A 23,099-nucleotide genomic window follows, 5' to 3' on the forward strand; every position below is an offset into this window, starting at 1 on the left:
TACAAGGGAAAGGCCATCATAAAGAACTGTTCTGTTTTAGAGATAGTCCTTTTTGCTCGCGAGGGAGAATGCTTAAGGGTGGGTAGGTGACGCATTTGAGGTGCAATGTATCCCAAAAAGCAGGATCCGATACAATCAATGGGGAGCCATGGATATGCTTTAGTGCCGCATATGAAATAGGTTCCATTATAGGCCATAAAATCATCAGCTGATGTCATCCAGGGGATTGGGGATGTCTGTCTCCATGAAATGTTAGAGGTTATATTCCATACCTTGGACCAATCACAGTTAAACATGCCCTTGTTGGATATGCCTGGTACCGGTCCTTGCCAATCAACTGTAAGGTTGCACCTACTTTGCCCCATTAACTTTCCTTTCCCTGATTTATTAAAACACCTGGAACCTTGAGTGGACAGTGAGGGAGGGTGGAGTCAAGGCATGATTATAGGTAGGTTGATATGAAGCTGAAAATTTAGTCATGTCATAGCCAGCAGATCTCCATATTTCCATATCCCCCCTATTTCCCCTGCTCCCTGTTTGATTTTGTCGTAAAATCCATTCAACCGTCTCTGCGACATGAAAGGGGAGGGATTGGAGAGGTATTCCTTTCCTCAAATGGACGGGGATGTGGGTACAAATCCAACACTTTTCAATTTTTCGGCATAAAGACATGACATATATAAATAGGTATTGGAAGGCAGGTCTCGTTTAGGTCGTTTTTTTTACTATCGAGTGGCCATTAAGGCTAAATAGTCCAGAGAGTCCAAAAATTATAATGAAGATCTTCATCCTGTGTTCTCGTCTGGGTTGGAGACTATCTTCTTGCAATCGGATAGCTGTATCGAATTTGAACGTCCTTCAAGTTTGACGGAAGTTGGTGTAGTCAGCAGTACGAGGAAGGGTCCGCTCCAGCATTGTCCTAGTTTCTTTCTGTCCCAGTTTTTTACCAACACGTGGTCTCCGGGTTTGATCACTGGATATCGAGGGACGGCTGTCCCTGCCGTTATTGGGAGATGTGCCTGTTTTACCTGTGAGTGGAGAAACTTCAGAGAAAGTGTTAATTGCTTCAAATAGTTCTGCATTTGTTACCCCATCAAATGGATGTCTACTCCATCTAGGGGTTTTTCATGGGCATCCCAGGGAGTCCTCATTGGCTGACCATAGACTATCTCTGCAGCTGACAGTCCGGTCCGCGAATGGGGAGTCACTCGCATGTGAAACAGTGCCAAGGGTAATACTTTTAGCCAATTTAACCCAGTTTCTTCAGTTAATTTAGGTAATTTTTCTTTTAAAGTCCCGTTGGCTCTTTCCACAATTCCTGTAGCCTGCGGGTGATACGCGCAGTGCAGTTGCTGTTTAATTACGAGTGCTTCGCACAATTCAGTATTGATCCGAGCTATAAAATGTGATCCATTGTCTGAGCTCACCATTTTGGGTACCCCAAAACGAGGAATGACTTCTGTTAACAACAACTTCACCACTGTGTGTGCCGTACAATTTGTGGTGGGGAAGGCTTCAATCCATTTACGAAACACATCGATTATTACTAAACAATATTTATAGCACTGTGCTTTTGGCAATTCGATAAAATCAAGCTGTATACAGGCAAAAGGGCCATCTGGCAAGAGACTGGTTCCTGGAGGGCATTTAATGCCTTTACCCTTATTATGTTTCATGCAAATAACGCATCGATCCAGCCGCGTTTGCGCTGCTGTATTCAAATCTCGGTGCCACCAAGTTTTCAGGAGTAGCTGTACCATTCCCTCCTTGCCAAGATGGGTACAAGAATGCAAATAATCAATAAGTACCGGCAATAAAGAATTCGGAATACAAACTTGACCAACGGGAGTAAGCCAGAGGTCTCGTGTCAAGGAGTGTGAACTTCCATAGTGTGCGCTCGGAATCAGAAGCGTCCCTCTGTAAATTTTGAACTTCAGTTATATCTGGCATGCCCTTCGTTCCTCATGCAGGTACCTGGTTTAGAGCCTGATTAGCCCCACTGGGAACAATCAGAGAGGCTGATTTAGCCGCAGCCTTAGCAGCCGAATCAGCACAGGCATTTCCGAATTGAACAGGAGTGTCCACCTTTGTGTGCGCAGCACATTTAATAATTGCCAATTGATGGGGAAGCTGAATAGCATCGAGGAGATATTTAACCCAAAGAGCATTTTGAATGGGAGCTCCCGCAGAGGTGAGAAAGCCTCGCTGTTGCCAGAGGCGACTGAAATCGTGGGTCACGCCAAAAGCATACCTAGAATCAGTGTAAACATTCGTACTTTTATCTGTGGCCAAAATACATGCTCGAGTGAGGGCAAATAGCTCGGCTTTTTGTGCGGAGACAGGGGTCCCGAAGGCTGCTGCTTCCTGCACGTCAGTGTCGGTTACCACGGCATATCCCGACTGTGGGATGCCAGTGAGAGAAATGGAGGGACTGCCATCAACATAAAAAATTAGATCTGGATTGTCAATAGGCCGGTCCGTTAAATCCGGGCGAGGCGCGGTAATGAAGTGATTCTGAAGCAAACAATCGTGTGGCGGGTCCGCAAGGTTATTGGGGGGCTGTTCGAGGAACACAGCAGGATTTAAGTAGAACAGTAATGAAAAGAGGGGTAGGGGTTTTGCAATAGTGAAACCTCACAGCGGCTCAAGCGGGCTTGAGTCAGATGCTGGGTTTGCTGAGACTTTAGGAGAGCCACAATAGAGTGCGAGGTATGCACTTGTACTGGCTGGCGAAGGGTCAGATTAGGGGCTGCCTGTGCTAACAAATGGACAACGATAAGAATTTGGGTGCAGGGAGGTAGACCGCAAGCTACAGGATCCAATTTCGTAGAATAGTAGGCGACCGGGCGAGGCCGGTCACCGTGTTCTTGTGTTAGAACACCAGTGGCACATTCATCAAGAACATTAATGTACAACTGAAAGGGTTTGTCATACATAGGTCGTCCTAGCGCTGGGGCGGTAGCCAGGGCGATTTTGAGAGTAACAAATGATTGTTTTGCTGAATCAGGAAGTTCAAACTTAAGAGGAGCATTTTGAGAGGAGTACGGAGTGATATCTTTAGTATGGACAGTAACATTCGGAATCCATTGTCTGCAAAAGTTCACCAATCCTAAAAACCAGGGGCTGGTTTAGCACACTGGGCTAAATCGCTGGCTTTTAAAGCAGACCAAGGCAGGCCAGCAGCACGGTTCAATTCCCGTACCAGTCTCCCCGAACAGGCGCCGGAATGTGGCGACTAGGGGCTTTTCATAGTAACTTCATTGAAGCCTACTTGTGACAATAAGCGATTTTCATTTCAAAAGACACGCACCTGCTTGGGCGATGTAGGAGTAATGCGTTCCTGAGTAAGGGAGTGATCCGTGGCACTTATTAGGATACGCAGAAATCTGACCTGCCGTTGGCCTTTATGAACTTTAACGGGCAGGATCACATATCCCCATGAATGGAGACGGATGAGCAGGTAAACGGTGTCATGCTGGTTAGCGTTGAAGTCAGGGCTGGCAAGGAGTAAGTCATCAACATATTGGATGATGGTGGAGCCACCAGTTGATAATGTCGTTAACTGGGAGTGCAATGAAATGAAATGAAAATCGCTTATTGTCACAAGTAGGCTTCAAATGAAGTTACTGTGAAAAGCCCCTAGTCGCCACATTCCGGCGCCTGTTTGGGGAGGCTGTTACGGGAATCGAACCGTGCTGCTGGCCTGCCTTGGTTTGCTTTAAAAGCCAGCGATTTAGCCCTGCGTTAAACAGCCCAATGCTTGTGAGAAAAGGGTTGGAGAATGAATGAAGCCCTGTGGGAGCCTAGTCCAAGTGTATTGGTTGCCCTTAAATGCAAAGGCAAACAAATACTGTGATTCAAGGGCGAGGGGTATCGCAAAAAAGGCATGTTGTAAATCAACAAGGGTGAAAACAGTCGCTTCCGGTGGGACATTACGTAGGATTGTCGCCGGGTTTAGGACAATAGGATGTAAGAGTTCCACTATCTGATTAATACGTTGGAGGTCTTGGACCAAACGCCATTTGGATGGTCTTCCTATCTAAGGAACTGGAAGAATCGGGGTGTTACAGGGCGATTGGCATGGTACCACAATTCCCTGCTGAAGGAACGATTGAATCATGACCGAGACTCCTTCTTCAGCCTCGGGGCGCAAAGGGTACTGTGAAATCGTGGGCAAGGGCATGTCAGGTTTAACTTTAATAACAACGGGAGGGACATTAGTGAGACCAACTTCGTGTTTGGAGGCTGCCCATAAATCTGCGGGTAGTTCAGAAGTCGTTGATTGGACTGAACGATGGTGGTGCAGTGTGCCAATGAGGACAAATGGGCATTGAAAATATTCTAAAGTGCCTGCGGGTAGGATTTGACTTCCATTAAAGAAAGGATCTGCTTGTCCTCGTAGTGCAGCTGCCAGAAATCCCAAGGACTTGGCAGTGTAGCCTTCGTTCATAGAAAGGGTCACGTGGGGTGACACAAATCCCGACTGACGCCAGAGGCCATGGGGTAAATTGACAAGAAAGGCAGACCCTTCTTTTCCCTTAGCGAGGCCAACAAAGGAAACGGATTGTAGAGAACCGAGGGCGTCTTGGTAAATGCTCTCCAAATCAGGCGAGCATCCTGTATGATCGTAGCAAAGAGTGACATGTGGATCGGGAATATCTAAGGGAGGTGAAGAGTGCGAGGGATCAAAATCAACCGACCACCACTGTGGAGTAGTGAAAAGGGGAAAATTTCGAAGCTGGGCCTGCGGGATAGCTGATATAGTAATGCCGTTATCAAGGCAAACAATTTCCACCTGCAAGGGACACAGCAAGTCACGTCCGGCCAGGTTGACACCGAGGACACGGGTAACTGTGAAAGGGATGCAACATTCCCGGCCCTCAAATTGAAAAGAGAGCGGCTTCGTAAGCGGATAAACAGCACCTTCCCCCATTAAACCAGCAAGTTCCACATGCTTATCAGAAAGGGGAAAGCAATTTTTCTGAATTAATGTCCAGTCTAGCGTAGAATGAGTCGCGCCGGTGTCAATCAGGAAGGGGATAGGCATGCCCTCTATGTAAATCGTAGCGGTGGGCTCGTCAGAGTGGTCTGTTGAGAGGACTGGAAAGTTTGATCTGACTAGTCAGTAGGGGTTAGAGGTAGTAAAGGGTGTCTGCCAACGGGGTTGAAATCTACCTTGTCGTCGGGGTGCTGGACAATCCCTAGCGTAGTGGCCTGTACGTTGACAGTTGAGCAAGTGACATTATATTTGGCAGGAAGACGATGCTGAGGAGCGCTGTCGAAATCCTCCGTGTGTGGAGTGAAGGGATAATGAGCCTGTGAGCGGTAACCAAATTCAGGAGGGTCCGTGCAATCTGGGTGATAGTAACGTTCTGACCTTTAGGAGCTCTTCTTTGAGAGGGACGTTGGATGAATTCGGATTTAATTTTAGGCGAAGTGTCTTTGTAACAGGTCTCACGGTTGCAGCCATTGCTCCAATAATAAGACACAGCACATTTCATTGGAGGTTTAGATTTGTCAGAGCAGTCCATGTTATTAGTTTTAACACTGGATGCTACGCGGTCAGGCAAAACCTGCATTAATAGTGCATTAAATTGGGAGACTGTGTGCCTGCATTGAAAGCAATGTCCCCGGAGTAAAGAGTGTACACGCCACAAAAGCGGTCAAAAAATTCTGGACCACCTTCCTTAGAAGTGGGGGTACATTCAAGGAGTTTGGCGATGTCAACGGGTTTACGGAGAGCCCGTTTTAGTGCAGGGAACATTAAAGTACGCTGATCGTCCTCCGTTTGGTGAGCGGCGCTGAAGGCCGTCCACGTGTCCTCATGAAGTCCTAATTCATTTTTCCACCTTTCCCCTAATTCTGGGGGAAGGGCTGAATAAATCAGAGAATATTGATCACGTCCGGAAGCACCGTACATGGTCGCAGTTCTCATCAAAAAACTCAGTGAACCCCTCTGGGTCCTCTTTGCAGGAGGGACATTGGGCCATGACCAAACATAGCTCATGGGGATTAAAAGCCTGCCACACCTCAATGAATGGGTTGTCATTATCACCAGCGTGGGGGTTAATAACATTCCTGTGGGATAATTTGCGGGGGGGGAGGTGGTGGCGGAAAGGTTTCCTCCTCCTTAGGTTGGAGTGATAAATCAAGAAAAGCCTGATTAACAGAGGTGAAGAGTTGTTCCATATTAACTGCTTGCGTATGTGACCGAGTGCGTGTTGCTACGGGGGATGCGTTATCAGGAGCTTCATTGGCAGTAGGACCATAAGGGGGAGTCTGGACTTGGGACGGTGGAATTGTAGGGTCAGGATGTGCAGGATGAGGGTTGGGTCCAGGGGTTAAATCCTCCTCCTCTTCCGTATTGCCTGAATAGGGAAACAGCGGCATGCCAGAGCAACTGGGAGGATCCTCCTTTCGTTTAATTTGATTGGCTAGCCCTCTCTGCTATTGGTTGGAGATTTTTTATTTTCGCCTTGTTTATGCTTTCTATCCCAAAGTTCACATTCCAATTTCAAAGTCTCCCAATTTTTTGCTTTACCAGCCACACAATCATCAATCCCTTTTCTACGGGCGTTATCTCTCCAACTCATTAATAGTGATTGTTTGTGGCGCTTAGTGGATTGCTTCTTCCACTCTCAGATTAAAGATTTCCATTTAAAACCGGCGTTTCTCTGCCAAATGATTTTCTCAGCAGAAATGCAATTATTGTAGTTCCAAGTGCCCCCCAGTTGCCAAATATCGTTACCCAATTTATTGTTTAGCGCTGCAGATCATCTCCGTAAATTACGTTCTTGAGAAGGATTTTCAGAACACATGAAAAATAGAGGGGAATTGCCCCCGGTTTTGTCTAAACTCTGTCCCATAATGTCAATAAAATGTGCCCCTGGCAATCAAAACAAATCTCTGGTACCAAATCAAATTGCAGGGTCCCTGACCCAAACTGTATAAGAGGTCCCTGACCCAAACTTAAACCTGTAAAACACGCAATAGGTCCCTGACCTAAGGCTAACCACAATTGGGGTCCCTGACCCTAAGTACTCTACTAACAATTTAATAAGTACAATTTAGATTCGAGCACCGTCACCTGTTTAGTTACTTCCGTCAGGGATGAGGGGTCGAACCACCAATCCGAGAGAGAGAGAGAGAGAGACCAAGGTTAATCTTACCTTGTGCCGGCGTCTGTCTCTTTCCTCCGGGTCTGGCTCGATCACTTCTTCAGTCCCCCACGGAATTCACTCAGGATATTGGTAACTGCTCGCAGCGCGAAATTGTCACTGTCAATATTTTCCTGCTTCTGTAGTAGAAAGATACAACACACTCGTTCAGACTGAATAACAAGCTTTATTTTCAAAAACAACTGCATGCAGTAATGGCTGAAACTTGAAGTCAGAGAGCAGTCAACAAAACTGCTGAGTCTTTCACAAATTCCACGCTTTCGTGGAGAATTAGCTCAATATTTATACATTATCTTTATCAAGATTATGTGACAACAATATGGTCAGGAGTTTGATCAGAAATACAAATGGAAGCAAAGACTAGACCATGTTTGGTCATATCATTCATACCATTATTTAGTCCTCAGAGGGAACATTGAAAGTTCGGAATAGACTTGTTTCTTCCTGACTTATCTTGTTTTAAATTCCTACGGCCCTGGGTTATGACGAGTTAGTTTTATCAGGAGTTGCCAAGGTCCGGTGTTTTGGAATGGCTCAACCTTCGCTGATCTTTTCAGACTTCGAGTTATGCAGAGTTGGCCTACGGCCATACTAGTCTGAAAATGGTTAGGGCAGCATTCTTTACCTGGGCCTGGGGAGCTGGAATGAGTAGTTTCAGCCTTTCTTATATTGTAACAAACCTTTGGACCAGTCTTCCCATTGACCAGTTTTCCCATCATGCCATTACTTAATTCATACCATATCACAGGAGTACTGTTGATAGGGTTAGGTCGGTGGTTGACACTTCTATGGCAGAGGGAGAGTGTGGGTCTGGAACTTGCAAAGTGGGGGCTGTGCCTAGGGCGCATTTTAATTCATCGATGGCATCTGTGTGCTGAGGAAGCCATTCCCATGGGGCGTTCTTTTTAAGGAGCTCTGAGAGTGCGGCTGCTTTTGTGGCAAAACCATCTATATGGTTCCTACAATATCCAACTAAGACTGGAGTGCATCAAAGTGCATTTAAAGCGCATCAAGGTAGAGAAATCCCCGGGACCTGATGAAATGTATCCCAGGATGTTGTGGGAGGCTAGGGAGGAAATTGCGGGTCCCCTAACAGAGATATTTGAATCATCGGCAGCCACAGGTGAGGTGCCTGAAGATTGGAGAGTGGCGAATGTTGTGCCCTTGTTTAAGAAGGGCAGCAGGGAAAAGCCTGGGAACTACAGACCGGTGAGCCTAACGTCTGTAGTAGGTAAGTTGCTAGAAGGTATTCTGAGAGACAGGATCTACAAGCATTTAGAGAGGCAAGGACTGATTCGGGGCAGTCAGCATGGCTTTGTGCGTGGAAAATCATGTCTCACAAATTTGATTGAGTTTTTTGAGGGGGTGACCAAGAAGGTAGATGAGGGCAGTGCAGTAGACGTTGTCTACATGGACTTTAGCAAAGCCTTTGACAAGGTACCGCATGGTAGGTTGTTGCAGAAGGTTAAAGCTCACGGGATCCAGGGTGAGGTTGCCAATTGGATTCAAAATTGGCTGGACGACAGAAGGCAGAGAGAGGGTGGTTGTAGAGGGTTGTTTTTCAAACTGGAGGCCTGTGACCAGTGGTGTGCCTCAGGGATCGGTGCTGGGTCCACTGTTATTTGTGATTTATATTAATGATTTGGATGAGAATTTAGGAGGCATGGTTAGTAAGTTTGCAGATGACACCAAGATTGGTGGCACAGTGGATAGTGAAGAAGGTTATCTAGGATTGCAACGGGATCTTGATCAATTAGGCCAGTGGGCCGACGAATGGCAGATGGAGTTTAATTTAGATAAATGTGAGGTGATGCATTTTGGCAGATCGAATCAGGCCAGGACCTACTCAGTTAATGGTATGGCGTTGGGGAGAGTTATAAAACAAAGAGATCTAGGAGTACAGGTTCATAGCTCCTTGAAGGTGGAGTCGCAGGTGGACAGGGTGGTGAAGAAGGCATTCAGTATGCTTGGTTTCATTGGTCAGAACATTGAATACAGGAGTTGGGACGTCTTGTTGAAGTTGTACAAGACATTGGTACGGCCACACTTGGAATACTGTGTGCAGTTCTGGTCACCCTATTATAGAAAGGATATTATTAAACTAGAAAGAGTGCAGAAAAGATTTACTAGGATGTTACCGGGACTTGATGGTTTGAGTTATAAGGAGAGGCTGGATAGACTGGGACTTTTTTCCCTGGAGCGTAGGAGGCTTAGGGGTGATCTTATAGAGGTCTATAAAATAATGAGGGGCATAGATAAGGTAGATAGTCAACATCTTTTCCCAAAGGTAGGGGAGTCTAAAACTAGAGGGCTTAGGTTTAAGGTGAGAGGGGAGAGATTCAGAAGGGCCCAGAGGGGCAATTTCTTCACTCAGAGGGTAGTGAGTGTCTGGAATGGGCTGCCAGAGGTAGTAGTAGAGGCGGGTACAATTGTGTCTTTTAAAAAGCATTTAGATAGTTACATGGGTAAGATGGGTATAGAGGGTTATGGGCCAAGTGCGGGCAACTGGGACTAGCTTAATGGTAAAAACTGGGCGGCATGGACTGGTTGGGCCGAAGGGCCTGTTTCCATGCTGTAAACTTCTATGATTCTATGATTCTATGCAGTGATATTGTGGGGCAGGGGTAATTTAACTATTGACTCAATTCGCTTCTGTTCGATCTCTCTCTTCCCGTGGGTGATAATGGTGCCTAAATAAAGGACCTTTTCTTTTACGATCTGGGCTTTTTTGGGGTTGACCTTGCATCCGATGGATTGCAAAAGACCCAGTAATTCCAAAAGGAGCTTTACATGCTCTTCCTTTGTGTCCGTCTGTAGGAGTTAGTCGTCCACATACTGAATTAGGCATTCAGGGTGGGAAAATTTGGAAAGTCCTTTGGCCAATTGTCGGTGGAAAATGGAGGGGGAGTTGTGGAATCCTTGCGGGAGGCATGTCCACGTATACTGCTTCCCTTGAAATGTGAACGCGTATTTATATTGACAGGTCTTGTCCAACGGGATGGACCAAAAGCCATTGCTGATGTCCAGCACTGTGTAGTACTTTGCCTGTACTCCCTGCTTGAGCATGGTCTCGGGGCTCGTGGCAACGGTGGGGCTGCTAAAGGGGTGACCTTGTTAAGTTCTCGGTAGTCGATTGTCAGTCGCCAAGAACCGTCCGGTTTTTTCACGGGCCAAATTGGGGCATTATTTGTTGAGGCTACCGGCTGAATTACTCCTTGATCTAATAAGCTATTGATGACTTTTGAAATCTCACCCTCAGCTTGCTGTGGGAAACCGTATTGCTTCTGTCGCTAAGGAACGGGACCTGAAATTGTGACCATTCCTGGGATCTTCCCACAATCGTGTTTGTGTTGGGCGAAGGAAGCTTTATGTTTTCTGAGGACCTCTCTAATTGTCTGGTCTGTACTAATTGTTTGCGGATCAAACCAATAGTGACCTCCTGAGAAAATCCTATGTTCATAGTCCCCTACTGTGAGCGTAGTGGGGGCTCTTGCTGTTTTGGCCATTTTCCATACACATCTATTCATGGGATCAAAGGAAAGGTTGTGGGAGCTCATAAAATCGATTCCTAGAATGTGCTCGGCTGTTTGGGGCACGTCGACTAAAACAACGGGGTGTCTGGTGCTTATGGTTCCTATCTGAATATCTACGGGGGCTGTGATGTATCCCTGCTGTACGTGTCCGGTAAATCCACTAAGGGTGATGGTGTCTGTGGTGGGCCATTTGTCATGCTGGAACATTGTGGCGGAGTTTAAAGTGGTGCGGGACCCTCCTGTGTCCCAAAGAAATTCTACTGGATGTCCCCGGACTGTGCCTGTGACTACTGGTCTGCCTGATTTGTCCCAGAGTGCGTCGCAGACCCACGTTGGGGAGTCCGAACACCGTCAATCTGTGGTGTTGATTGCTGAATTATCTGAACGGGCGCTAAAATTATGCATTGTTCCTAGGTGGGGGGGGTTTGGTTGTTGGTGTCAGTGCTGGTTCGGGGGGTTTTGTCGGCATTCGCGGGCGTAATGTCCCATGTGTCCACAATTATAGCAATCTCGTGGTGCCTGTGCTCTGGGGTGCTGCCCTTCATGTCTACCCCCGTTTATCCATGCTGGGTCCTGGCTAGTCCTGACTGGGTGCATGTTTGCTTTTATCTGTTCCTGATCTGCCTGTCTGTGTAGGGATTGTTCCCAAGCTCTGGAGAGTCTCTTTAATACCCACACTTCATTGTGTGTGGCATCTGCGGGGTCGGAATTGACACAAGCCTTTTGACCTGCTTCTGTGACGTGGGAGACTAAAATGCGGTCCCATTCAGTTGTGGCGTCGTTATCTAAGTGTGCACGGTTCAAATCCCCAAATACTGCCTTAAAATGGATCCAAAGGCGACCTGCAAATGAGGTCGGATGTTCTCCCTTCTTTTGCCTACAATGGCTTAAACCTTCGACTGGGTCTCTTTTGTTGTACCCGATCGCATCTAAAATGGCCGTTTTCATCTCCTGTAGGGTTCCGCTTCCTACATTCTGGGGTTCTGGCAAAGCTGAGCTGATGGACTGGTCAAGGCTCATTACTATAAGTTTAACTTCCTCCCTTTCGTCTAGACCGTACATAACCTTTTGCTGGCGTACTGTCTCAAAGAAATTATGTGGGTCTGCGGTGTGTTCAAATGGATCAATTTTTACACAGGCATCTCTCAATTGGGTGATGGATAATGGGGTGGTGTAAACGCAATCGGACTCCTCCCGATCCGATGACTTGCGCTGTGTGGTGACCGGATTCATGGGGGTATGTGCTGCCTGTGCAGTCGGTGGTGCGGGTGCTTTCCTTTTCGGGGCATGGGGGGCTCTATTGTGATTTTCTGTGTTCTCCACATATCTCTGGGTGGTTTCATTTTGTTCTTGCCAGTTCGGGGCACCTTCCTCATCTAAATATTGTCAGTAGGTATCTCTAAATCCGTTTTGCACTGAAAGCAGTGACTGCAACTTCTCTATTTGTTGTCTACATTTCGTGTGGTCTACTGTGCTCTGTCTTTGTTCTGTAGTGGAGCTATGGAGCACTCATAAAGCTGCCTTTAAATCCGCACATTGTCTCATTAACTGTGCTACCTGATGTTCTGTCTCATCTCGTACCAAGACTGTTCGCTGTGTATCTTGGTCGGCTTTATCGTACTGGGTCTGAAAGCTGCTAAGGTGAACTAAACAAGATTGGTGTGCCCGTTTGACATCAGCCATCTCTTTGTCTTTTGCTGCCAACTGTTCCCGGAGTTGCTCATTAATCTTTTCACTTTCACTATAGTTTCCCTCATTCTTCTCCTCTTTCTCAACTAGCTAGCTTCGCAACTGTGCCATCAGGACACTATTGCCATCGACTTTCGAACTTTCGCTGCGTTTTTCTTATGTACCTCGGTTAGGTTGTCCCACCAGGTTTGTCCTATGCTTCCTGGACTTGACTCATCATTTGAACAAAACTCGGACCAAAGGGGCCATCCTTTCCCCTTCAAATACTTCCTTAATTCCTCCTCCCATTTGGGGCACTGCTCTGCTCTGTTGGTAGCTGCGACCTCGGGTTCCTGCGGGTTAATCAAACGTTCCATCGCTTTTGTAGCCATTGCTACTATTACCTCGTTTTTGATACCGTTAATCTCTGTTTTTCCTACCGTTAAGCTGTTTTCCTACCGTTAATCTCTGTTTTTCCTACCGTTAATTTGGGACATGGGGAATAAGACGGTGATTCGAACAGCGGGTATGGCCGAGGCTATTTTCCGGTTCACAATACTCCCGATAGTTTTACGTAAAATCTAACGAGTTTACCTTATATCCCTGTTAGAACGGATACAAGTTAATACACACTTCCGAATCTTGGTGATTTGATCGATACGGGCCCTTACACTTGTGGTTCTTTCACTTTTTTTTTCTCGCAATTGGATTTCAAAGTTTTGTGGGTTCTCGCGGAGTGACAAAATCACTTCTAATCAAGTCCCGGCGGAGTCACCAATAATGTTGCTCTTTAGAGTCCCCAGGTATGAAATGATACCACCACAAGGCTTTACCGGATATCGATCAAAGGACCACACAACCAGTTAGTCAGTTCAAGTTCAAAGATGGTTTATTTACACACAAGGATTACTTCGACATGCATCACAAAACACTACAAGTTAAACTACACCTAACAACTACAATCACCTATACTTAACTTCAGGGCAACCGGCTCTATGCAGCTGGACAAGGCCTTTGTCCGGATCTTGCGTGGCCGGGTGGAAAAAGTGGCTCAGTTTCTGCTGGGCTCATCCGTCTGGTAGCAATCGTTGCTCTTGAACTTGTCTGTCTGGTCGTTATGCTGCATTTGGGTTGGAATAGGCCGGGGCCAAGAGACACCGAGCACATGGCTGTGTCTCTTCTTATCCCTCTGGGATTTCGCGCTCTTTGGGGCGGTCCTTAACTTGGACCCAATAATTTGACAGGCTTCGGTCACTGCCTTCGATTTTGGCCAATAAAGGAGCGGGTGCCTTGATGGCTGGGTGTGTCCTTAGCGGTCATTGACCTTGGCTGTTTGGGCTCCCTGAGTAAAGGGAGTGGCACCGATTAGTCTGTATCTGTATCGGTTACCTGAATACAGTTCTTTTGTTCTGGGGAAATGGGCCATTAGAATGCAAACGAGCGGGTTTTTCGATCACGTCTAGCTATCTGGGTTGCAAATACACACAAGCTCTGAGTCTGACTAAGTCCTGGGTTGGCCATAATTCCCATGGTCCTTTGCAGGTGGCTATCAGAGATGGCTACAATATTGAGTCAGAAATCCTTCCTGGACACACCTGACAAAATCTGCCCCATCTAAACCATTTGCACTAAGGAGGTTCCAGTCAATATTAGGGAAGTTGAAGTCACCCTTGACAACAACTCTGTTACTTCTGCACCTTTCCAAGATCTGCCGCCCAATCCATTCCTCCATATGTCTGCTGCTATTGGGGGGTCTATAGAAAATGCCCAATAAAGTGACCGCTCCTTTCTTGTTTCTGACTTCCACCCATACTGACTCAGTAGACAACCCCTCCTCGACTACCTCCTTTTCTGCAGCTATGATGCACTCTCTGATTAATAGTGCCACTCCCTCTCCTCTTTTACCTCCCTCCCTATTTTTCTTAAAACATCTAAACCCCGAAACATCTAACAACCATTCCTTTCCCTGTGAAATCCATGGCCAGAACATTGTAGTTCCAAATACTGATCCATGCTCTAAGTTCATCTCCCCTATTCTTGACACTCCTTGCATTGAAACAGACACACTTTAACCCATCACACTGAATGCAACTTTGCCCTATCAACTGTCTATCCTTCCTCACAGACTCGCTGCATACTATTTCTGCCTGTTCAACAGCTACCCTATCCTCTGATCCATAGCTCTGGTTCCCATCTCCCTGCCAAACTGGTTTAAACCCTCCCAAAGAGCTCTTGCAAACCACCCGTCCAGGATATTGGTGCTCGTCCTGTTTAGGTGCAACCCGTCCCTCATGTACAGGTCCCATTTTCCCCAAAAGGTATTCCAATGATCAACATATCTGAAGCCTTGCCTCCCGCACCAGCCCTGTAGCCACGTGTTCAGCTGCACTCGCTCTCTGTTCCTTGCCTCACTAGCACGTGGCACCGGTAGCAATCCTGAGATTACTACTCTGCTCGTCCTGCTCTTTAGCTTCCAACCTAACCCGCTAAAATTACATTTATCTGCCCAGATTTTCTAACTCTTGCTCTTACTTCAAGATGTTTCTCAAAACTGACCTCTTTGCTCTTGCCCATCTGTCCTGCTGCCTCTCTCTTTGACACATTTTCATCAATTATGCTCTTGTGAAGCACCATGGAACATTTTGCGACATCAAAGGCATAGATGCAAGTTGTTCATGCTGCACATACATTTGGTGTTATTATTATTGCAGACACCTTTTTTTGAATCCTTTCATGGGATGTGGGTATCGCTGACAAAGCCAACATTTGTTGCCCATTACTAATTACCCTGAAACTGTGTGGCTTGCTGGTCTATTTCAGAGGGCAGTTGACAGTCAACCACATCACTTTGTGTCTACAGTCACATGTCGGCCAGACCCCAGGTAAGGATGGCAGATTTTCTTCCCTAAAGGAAGAATTGGTTCCATATAATTGATGAATATGGTGCAAACATACAAGGACTGGCCTCTGTTATTCTTTCAATCAAGCATTTCTGTTTTTTTATACCAATCCTTGTCTTCTGTTGCTCAACTAATTCTCAATCTATTTGCACAATTTGTCAATTCCTTCAGCTTTATCATAAAATCATAGGGACAGAGAATCCCTACAGTGCAGAAGGAGGCCATTTGGCCCATCGAGTCTGCGTCGACCCTAAAAAGAGCACCCACCCAGTCCACTCCCCAGCCCTATATCCCACCCATCCTTTCATAGAATCATAGAGGCATACAAAATGATCAGAGGGTTAGATAGGGTGGACAGTGAGAGCCTTCTCCCGCGGATGGAAATGGCTAGCACGAGGGGACATAGCCTTAAACTGAGGGGTAATAGATATAGGACAGAGGTCAGGGGTAGGTTCTTTACGCAAAGAGTAGTGAGGCCGTGGAATGCCCTACCTGCTACAGTAGTGAACTCGCCAACATTGAGGGCATTTAAAAGTTTATTGGATAAACATATGGATGATAATGGTATAATGTAGGTTAGATAGCTTTTGTTTCAGTGCAACATCGTGGGCTGAAGGGCCTGTACTGCGCTGTATTGTTCTATGTTCTATGTTCTATAGAATTTACAGTGTTTTGGATACTAAGGGCAATTTAGCGTGGCCAATCCAGCTAAGCTGCACATCCTTGGACTGTGGGAGGAAACGGGAGCACCAGGAGGAATCCCACGCAGACACGGGAGAACAGTCACCCAAGGCCGGTATTGAACCCAGGTCCCTGGCGTAGTGAGGCAGCAATGCTCACCACCGTGCCACTATCACACCCCTTTAACCATCTCTATCGGTGTAATTGGTGTGACTTTGCCAAATGTCTTTTAAAAATCCTTTTGAAAATCTGTTGGATTCCTCGGACCCATTGATTGCTGGGAGTTCAGATTGTTGCCACTGTTGCTCTGGGGATCAGCATCTTCTCGGTCTGTCAGCCTATGAAGGCGAACATGAATAGGGGCTTCCAGAGGGTGACCACATTCCCTGTTCACATACAAAGCAGAGAAAGTGCAAAGGCTCAATCTATGACAGTGACATTGCCTTATTTTTTCCTCTCTCTGGAGAACAGTATAATAATCTTTATTGTCACAAGTACGCTTACATGCAATGAAGTTACTGTGAAAGCAGTACAGTTGGGCAGCACGGTAACATAGTGGTTAGCACACGTGCTTCACAGTTCCAGCTTGAGTCACTGTCTGTGTGGAGTCTACATGTTCTCCCCCTGTTTGCGTGGGTTTCCTCCGGGCGCTTTGGTTTCCTCCCACAGTCCAAAGATGTGCGGGTTAGGTGGATTGGCCATGCTAAAATTGCCCTTAGTGTCCAAAAAAAGCTTAATTGGGGTTACTGGGTTAAGGGGATGGGGTGAAGGAGGTGTGTGTGCTTGAGTGGGGTGCTCCTTCCAAGGGCCGGTGCAGACTCGATGGGCCGAATGGCCTCCTTCTGCACTGTAAATTCTATGATTCTATGAAACAGCCAGCATGCCACCTCACTACAGCCTCTGACTGAACGGACAGAATTTAATGCCCTCCCGCATGTTGAGTTTGCTGGTATTTAATAGGTTGGGAGCGTGGCAAGTGGGGTGCCGCTGCCTTCTGACCTCTGCCCCAATAGGTCAGTGGTAGGAAAGTCTTCCTACCCTGCTGATAATTGACACTGTTATTTGGGCAATTAATGAATGCTTTAAGGTCCTCATACCAGCCACTGGTATTCACCCAGTAGCAAGCAGGGGACTCACCATGCAGGAAGCCTAAAAAGCAAACCTTGATCAGTGTCTGATCAAGGGACCAGGCATCAGGAAGGGACGACCTGCTGAGAGCTACTCCCTACCATTTTGCTCCCAACCACAATCCCTCCTCTTGCCATCACCTGTGGCCAGGGTCCCTCAACAATCCTGGACTTTGCTTCCGGTTGTGGCTATACCTAGGTAGGTCGCATGTTTGGCAGCTCCCGCCAAGAACGGACTTTTGGGCCCTTTTGAGGAGCCCCAGCGGCACTTGTACGACGGTTCCCAGTGTGGGAAGGTGATAGTAAGGTTCCCCCAGCACTGTATGGAGTGGACCAGGAGTGGAGCAATCAAAAGGTGGTTTTGGAGCAGCAAAGAGAGCGGGGGAGAAAAAGCAAGATGGCGGCGGGTGGAGATCAAGCAGCGTGGGCGCAGTGGGTGTGGGAGCAACAGGAGTTCCTTAAAAACTGCTTTCCTCAGCTGAGAGCAGAAATGCTGGTGCCAATGAAGGCATCGATCGGAAAACTGCTGGAGACCCAGAAGGCCTAAGGGGCGGCGATTCGAAAGGTGCAGCAGAAGGCCTCAGAGAACGAGGACGAGATTTTGGTCCTGGCGGTGAAGGTGGAGGCGCACGAGGCGCTACACAAGAAGTGGCAGGAGAAGTTTGAGGACCTGGAGAACAGGTCGAGGAGGAAGAATCTTCGGATTCTGGGTTTCCCTGAAGGGTTGGAGGGGCCCGACGTTGGGGCATATGTAGCTACAATGCTCAACATGCTGATGGGCGTGGGAGCTTTCCCGAGGCCCCTGGAGCTGGATGGGGCTCATCGAGTCCTGGCAAGGAGGCCTAAAGCCAACGAGCCGCCAAGGGCTGTAGTGGTGAGGTTCCACCGCTTTATGGACAGAGAGTGCGTCCTGAGATGGGCGAAGAAAGAACGGAGCAGCAGGTGGGAGAATACGGAGATCCGTGTCGACCAGGACTGGAGTGCGGAGGTGGCCAAGAAGAGGGCGGGTTTTAATCGGGCCAAGGCGGTTCTCCATCGGAAGGGGGTGACGTTTGGAATGCTGCAGCCAGCGCGATTGTGGGTCACGTTTCAGGGCCGTCACCACTATTTCGAGACGCCAGATGAGGCGGGGACCTTTATTCAGACTGAAAAGCTGGACTCGAACTGAGGGTTTGTTGTTGGGGGGGGCGGGGAGGGATGTTTACTGTATTTTGGGGGTGTTCTTCTTTTGGTTTCAGGTTGGGAAGAGGGGAAATGGGAATGGGTGAGTGGATATGATGTGGGGGCTGTGTGAGAGTGTGGGCACCGGTACTGTAGGGGCAGGTCCCTGCTGATGAAGGGGGGGTTGGAAGCACGGGGTTGGGGAGCTGGGGCGAGGTCGCAGAAAAGGAGCTGCGCCAGGGGAGGCGGGGCCTGCTCGGATGGAAAGCGCGGGTTTTTTCTTGCGCTAAGGAAGGGAGCGGCAGGGCCTGGGGGGGAAGGGTGGTGCTGGAGGAGAGCGTACATTGATCGACAGGGTGGGGGGGGGGGGATTCCCACACTGGGGGGGTCATTGGAATGGCGGGAGTGGCCGGGGTCAGCAGGAGTCAGCTGACTTACGGGAGTGTAATGGGGGGGAAAAAATGGCTGGACGGTGATCTGGCTTGGGCGGGGGGGGGGGGGACTGGGTTGCTGCTGTATTGGCCAAAGGGGAGCTGGAGGCAGAAGAGAGAGTCAGGGTGGGGGTCCGCCGCCTGGGGGACTGGAGGGTGCGGGAGGTGCGGGCACATGGCTGTCCTAAAAAAGGGGATGGCTAGTCGACAGGGGGCAGGGGTGGGGTGGGGTGAGTAGCCCCCTGATTCGGCTGATGACATGGAATGTGAGGGGCCTGAATGGGCCGGTCAAGAGGGCCCGGGTGTTCGAGCACTTAAAGGGACTGAAGGCAGACGTGATCATGCTCCAGGAGACACACTTGAAGGTGGCAGACCAGGTCAGGCTGAGAAAGGGATGGGTAAGGCAGGTCTTTCACTCGGGGCTGGATGCGAAGAATAGAGGGGTTGCGATACTGGTGGGGAAGCGGGTGTCGTTTGAGGCGATGAATATTGTGGCGGATAATGGAGGTCGATATGTGATGGTGAGTGGTAGGTTGCAGGGGGTACGGGTGGTACTGGTGAACGTATATGCCCCGAATTGGGATGATGCCGGATTTATGAAACATATGTTGGGGCGGATCTCAGATCTGGAGGTAGGAAGCTTGATAATGGGGGGGGGGGGGGGGGGGGGGGGGGGGCGGACCAACACGGTGCTGGACCCAGCACTGGACTGTTCCAGGTCCAGGACGGGTAAGAGGCCGGCTGCGGCCAAGGTGCTCAGGGGGTTTATGGACCAGATGGGGGGAATGGACCCATGGAGAATTTTCTTTTTTCTCCCACGTCCATAAAGCCTATTCCCTGATAGATTTCTTTATAATGAGCAGGGCACTAATCCCGAAAGTGGAGGGAACGGAATATTCAGCTATAGCCATCTCGGATCACGCCCCGCATTGGGTGGAGCTGGAGTTGGGGGAGGAGAGGGACCAGCGCCCGTTGTGGCGCTTCGATGTCGGACTGTTGGCAGACGAGGTGTGTGGGCGGATCCGGGGGTGTATTCAAAGATACATGGAGGCCAACGACAATGGGGAGGTGCAGGTGGGGTTAGTCTGGGAGGCTCTGAAGGCGGTGGTTAGGGGAGAGCTAATTTCCATTAAGGCCCATGGGGAGAAGAGAGAGAGGAGGGAGAGGGAGAGATTGGTGGGGGAGATAGTAAGGGTGGACAGGAGCTATGCAGAGGCCCCGGAGGAGGGGCTGCTTAGGGAGCGACGAAACCTCCAAATGGAATTTGATCTATTGACCACGGGAAAAGCAGAGGCGCAGTGGAGGAAAATGCAGGGGGCGGTATATGAGTATGGGGAGAAGGCGAGCCGGATGCTGGCACATCAGCTTCGTAAGAGGGAGGCAGCGAGGGAGATTGGTGGAATTAGAGATAGGGGGGGAATACGGTGCGGAGTACGGTGAGAATAAACGAGGTATTTCGGGACTTCTATGGGGATCTCTATAAATCTGAGCCCCCGGAGGAGTGGGGGGGGGGGGGGGGGGGGGAGCGGCGATTCTTGGACCAACTGAGGTTCCCGAGGGTGGAGGAGGAGCAGGTGACTGGTTTAGGGGCGCCGATTGGGCTGGAGGAGCTGGTTAAAGGATTGGGGAGCATGGAGGCGGGGAAGGCCCCGGGACCGGATGGGTTCCCGGTTGAATTTTACAGAAAGTATGTGGACTTGCTAGGCTCGTTGCTGGTGAGAACTTTTAATGAGGCGAGGGAGGAGGGGACCCTGCCCCCGACAATGTCCCGGGTGCTGATCTCGTTGATTTTGAAGCAGGATAAGGATCCATTGCAATGTGGATCGTATAGGCCGATTTCGCTCCTCAATGTAGACACTAAGTTGTTGGTGTAGGTGCTGGCTACGAGGATTGAGGACTGTGTCCCGGGGGTGATCCACGAGGACCAGACAGGGTTTGTGAAGGGCAGGCAGTGAAACACGAATGTGCGGAGGCTCTTAAATATGATCATGATGCCCTCAGTGGAGGGGGAAGTGGAGGTAGTGGCGGCTATGGACGCGGAGAAGGCCTTTGATCGGGTGGAGTGGGAGTATCTCTGGGAAGTGCTTGGGAGGTTTGGGTTCGGGGAAGGGTTCATAAGATGGGTCAGGCTGTTATATAGGGCCCCAGTGGCGAATGTGGCTACGAACCGGCGGAGGTCGGAGTACTTTAGGTTGTACCGCAGGACGAGGCAGGGGTGTCCCTTATCCCCCTTGTTGTTTGCACTGGCAATTGAGCCGCTGGCCATGGCACTGAGGGAGTCTAGGAACTGGAGAGGATTGGTTCGGTGGGGGGAGGAACACCGGGTGTCGTTATATGCTGATGACCTGTTGTTATATGTTGCAGACCCAGTGGAGGGGTTGGCGGAGGTTATGCGGATCCTTAGGGAGTTTGGGGACTTCTCGGGCTATAATCTCAACGTGGGGAAGAGTGAGCTCTTTGTGGTGGATGCGGGGGACCAGGGAAGGGAGATAGACGAGCTACCACTGAGGAGGGCGGAGAGGAGCTTTCGATGCCTGGGGATCCAGGTAGCTAGGAGCTGGGGGGCCCTGCACAAGCTCAATGTGACACGGTTGGTGGAGCAGATGGAGGAGGACTTCAAGAGATGGGATATGCTGTCACTCTCCCTGGCGGGTAGGGTGCAGTCGGTCAAGATGACGGTCCTCCCTAGGTTCCTGTTTGTGTTCCAGTGCCTGCCCATCCTAATCACCAAGGCTTTATTTAAACGGGTAAGCAGGAGTATTATGGGATTCGTATGGGCGAATAAGACCCCGAGGGTGAAGAGGGTGTTTTGGGAGCGTAGCAGGGACAGGGGGGGCTGGCGCTGCTGAATCAATGTGGCTATTATTGGGCAGCTAATGTGGCGATGATCCGTAAGTGGGTAAAGGAGGTAGAGGGGGCGGCGTGGAAGAGGCTAGAGGTGGCGTTTTGTGAGGGTATGAGTCTGGGGGCGCTGGTAATGGCACCGTTGCCACTTCCGCCGACAAGGTACACCACGAGTCCGGTGGTGGCGGCAACTCTGAAGATCTGGGAGCAGTGGAGGCGACATAGGGGCGAGGTGAGAGCCTCGGTCTGGTCCCCGATACGAGAGGGCCACAGGTTTGTTCCGGGTAGGATGGATGAGGGGTTTCTGAGCTGGCATCGGGCTGGTATTAAAAGAATGGGGGACCTATTCATCGATGGGACTTTTGCGAGCCATGGGGCGCTAGAGGAGAAATTTGGTCTACCTCCCGGGAATGCTTTTAGGTACATGCAAGTGAGGGAGTTTGTGAGACGGCATGTGAGGAAATTTCCGCTGCTCCCAGCACGAAGGATTCAGGACAGGGTGATTTTGGGTGTATGGGTTGGAGGAGGCAAGGTCTCGGCGATCTATCAGGAGCTGCAGGAGTCAGAGAAGGCCTCGGTGGAGGAGCTGAAGGGTAAATGGGAGGAGGAGCTGGGGGAGGAGCTGGATGAAGATCTGTGGGCTGATGCCTGAGCAGGATTAATTCTTCCTCCTCTTGCGCCAGGCTCAGCCTAATACAGTTCAAAGTTGTCCATAGGGCGCATATGACAGGGGCGAGGATGAGTAGGTTTTTTGGGGTGGAGGACAGGTGTGTGAGGTGCTCGGGGAGCCCAGCAAATCACACCCACATGTTCTGGACATGCCCGGTGCTGGAGGGGTTCTGGAGGGGCTTTGCGAGGACTATGTCCAAAGTGGTGAACACCCAGGTCAAGCCGAGCTGGGGGATAGCATTATTTAGGGTATCGGACGAGCCGGGAGTGCAGGAGCCGAAAGAGGCCCGGTGTTCTGGCCTTTGCGTCCCTGGTAGCCCGGCGGAGGATCCTACTAATGTGGAGGGATGCGAAGCTCCCAAGCGTGGAAGCTTGGATTAACGATATGGCAGGGTTCATCAAGCTGGAAAGGATAAAGTTTGCCTTGCAAGGGTCTGTGCAGGGGTTCTCCAGGCGGTGGCAACCGTTCCTAGACTTTCTCGCAGAACATTAGGTGGAGGTCAACAGCAGCAGCAACCCAGGGGGAGAGGGAGGGCTTTTTTTTTTTTTGTTCTGTTTTGGTTAGAGTGGGGCGTTTTTGAATGAAATGAAAATCACTTATTGTCACGAGTAGGCTTCAATGAAGTTACTGTGAAAAGCCCCTAGTCGCCACATTCCGGCGAGGCTAGTATGGGAATTGAACCGTGCTGCTGGCCTGCCTTGGTCTGCTTTAGGTGGACGCAGTATCAGCAGAAGCCACTGCTATCCCAGTGGTGCTGGCGAGAAATAAAGAGCTTCCTGCCTCTGATCAGCAGCTCTCTTGGGCAGGGGTCCTTGATATTGGGACGGTTCACTGCTTCCCAGGCACTTAAAATGGTCAATCTTCCTGAAAAGAGGCAACATGGGAGTCTAACTAGCTCTCCAACTG

This window comes from Scyliorhinus torazame, chromosome 4 (assembly GCF_047496885.1).
Source record: "Scyliorhinus torazame isolate Kashiwa2021f chromosome 4, sScyTor2.1, whole genome shotgun sequence".
NCBI classification, from domain to species: domain Eukaryota; kingdom Metazoa; phylum Chordata; class Chondrichthyes; order Carcharhiniformes; family Scyliorhinidae; genus Scyliorhinus; species Scyliorhinus torazame.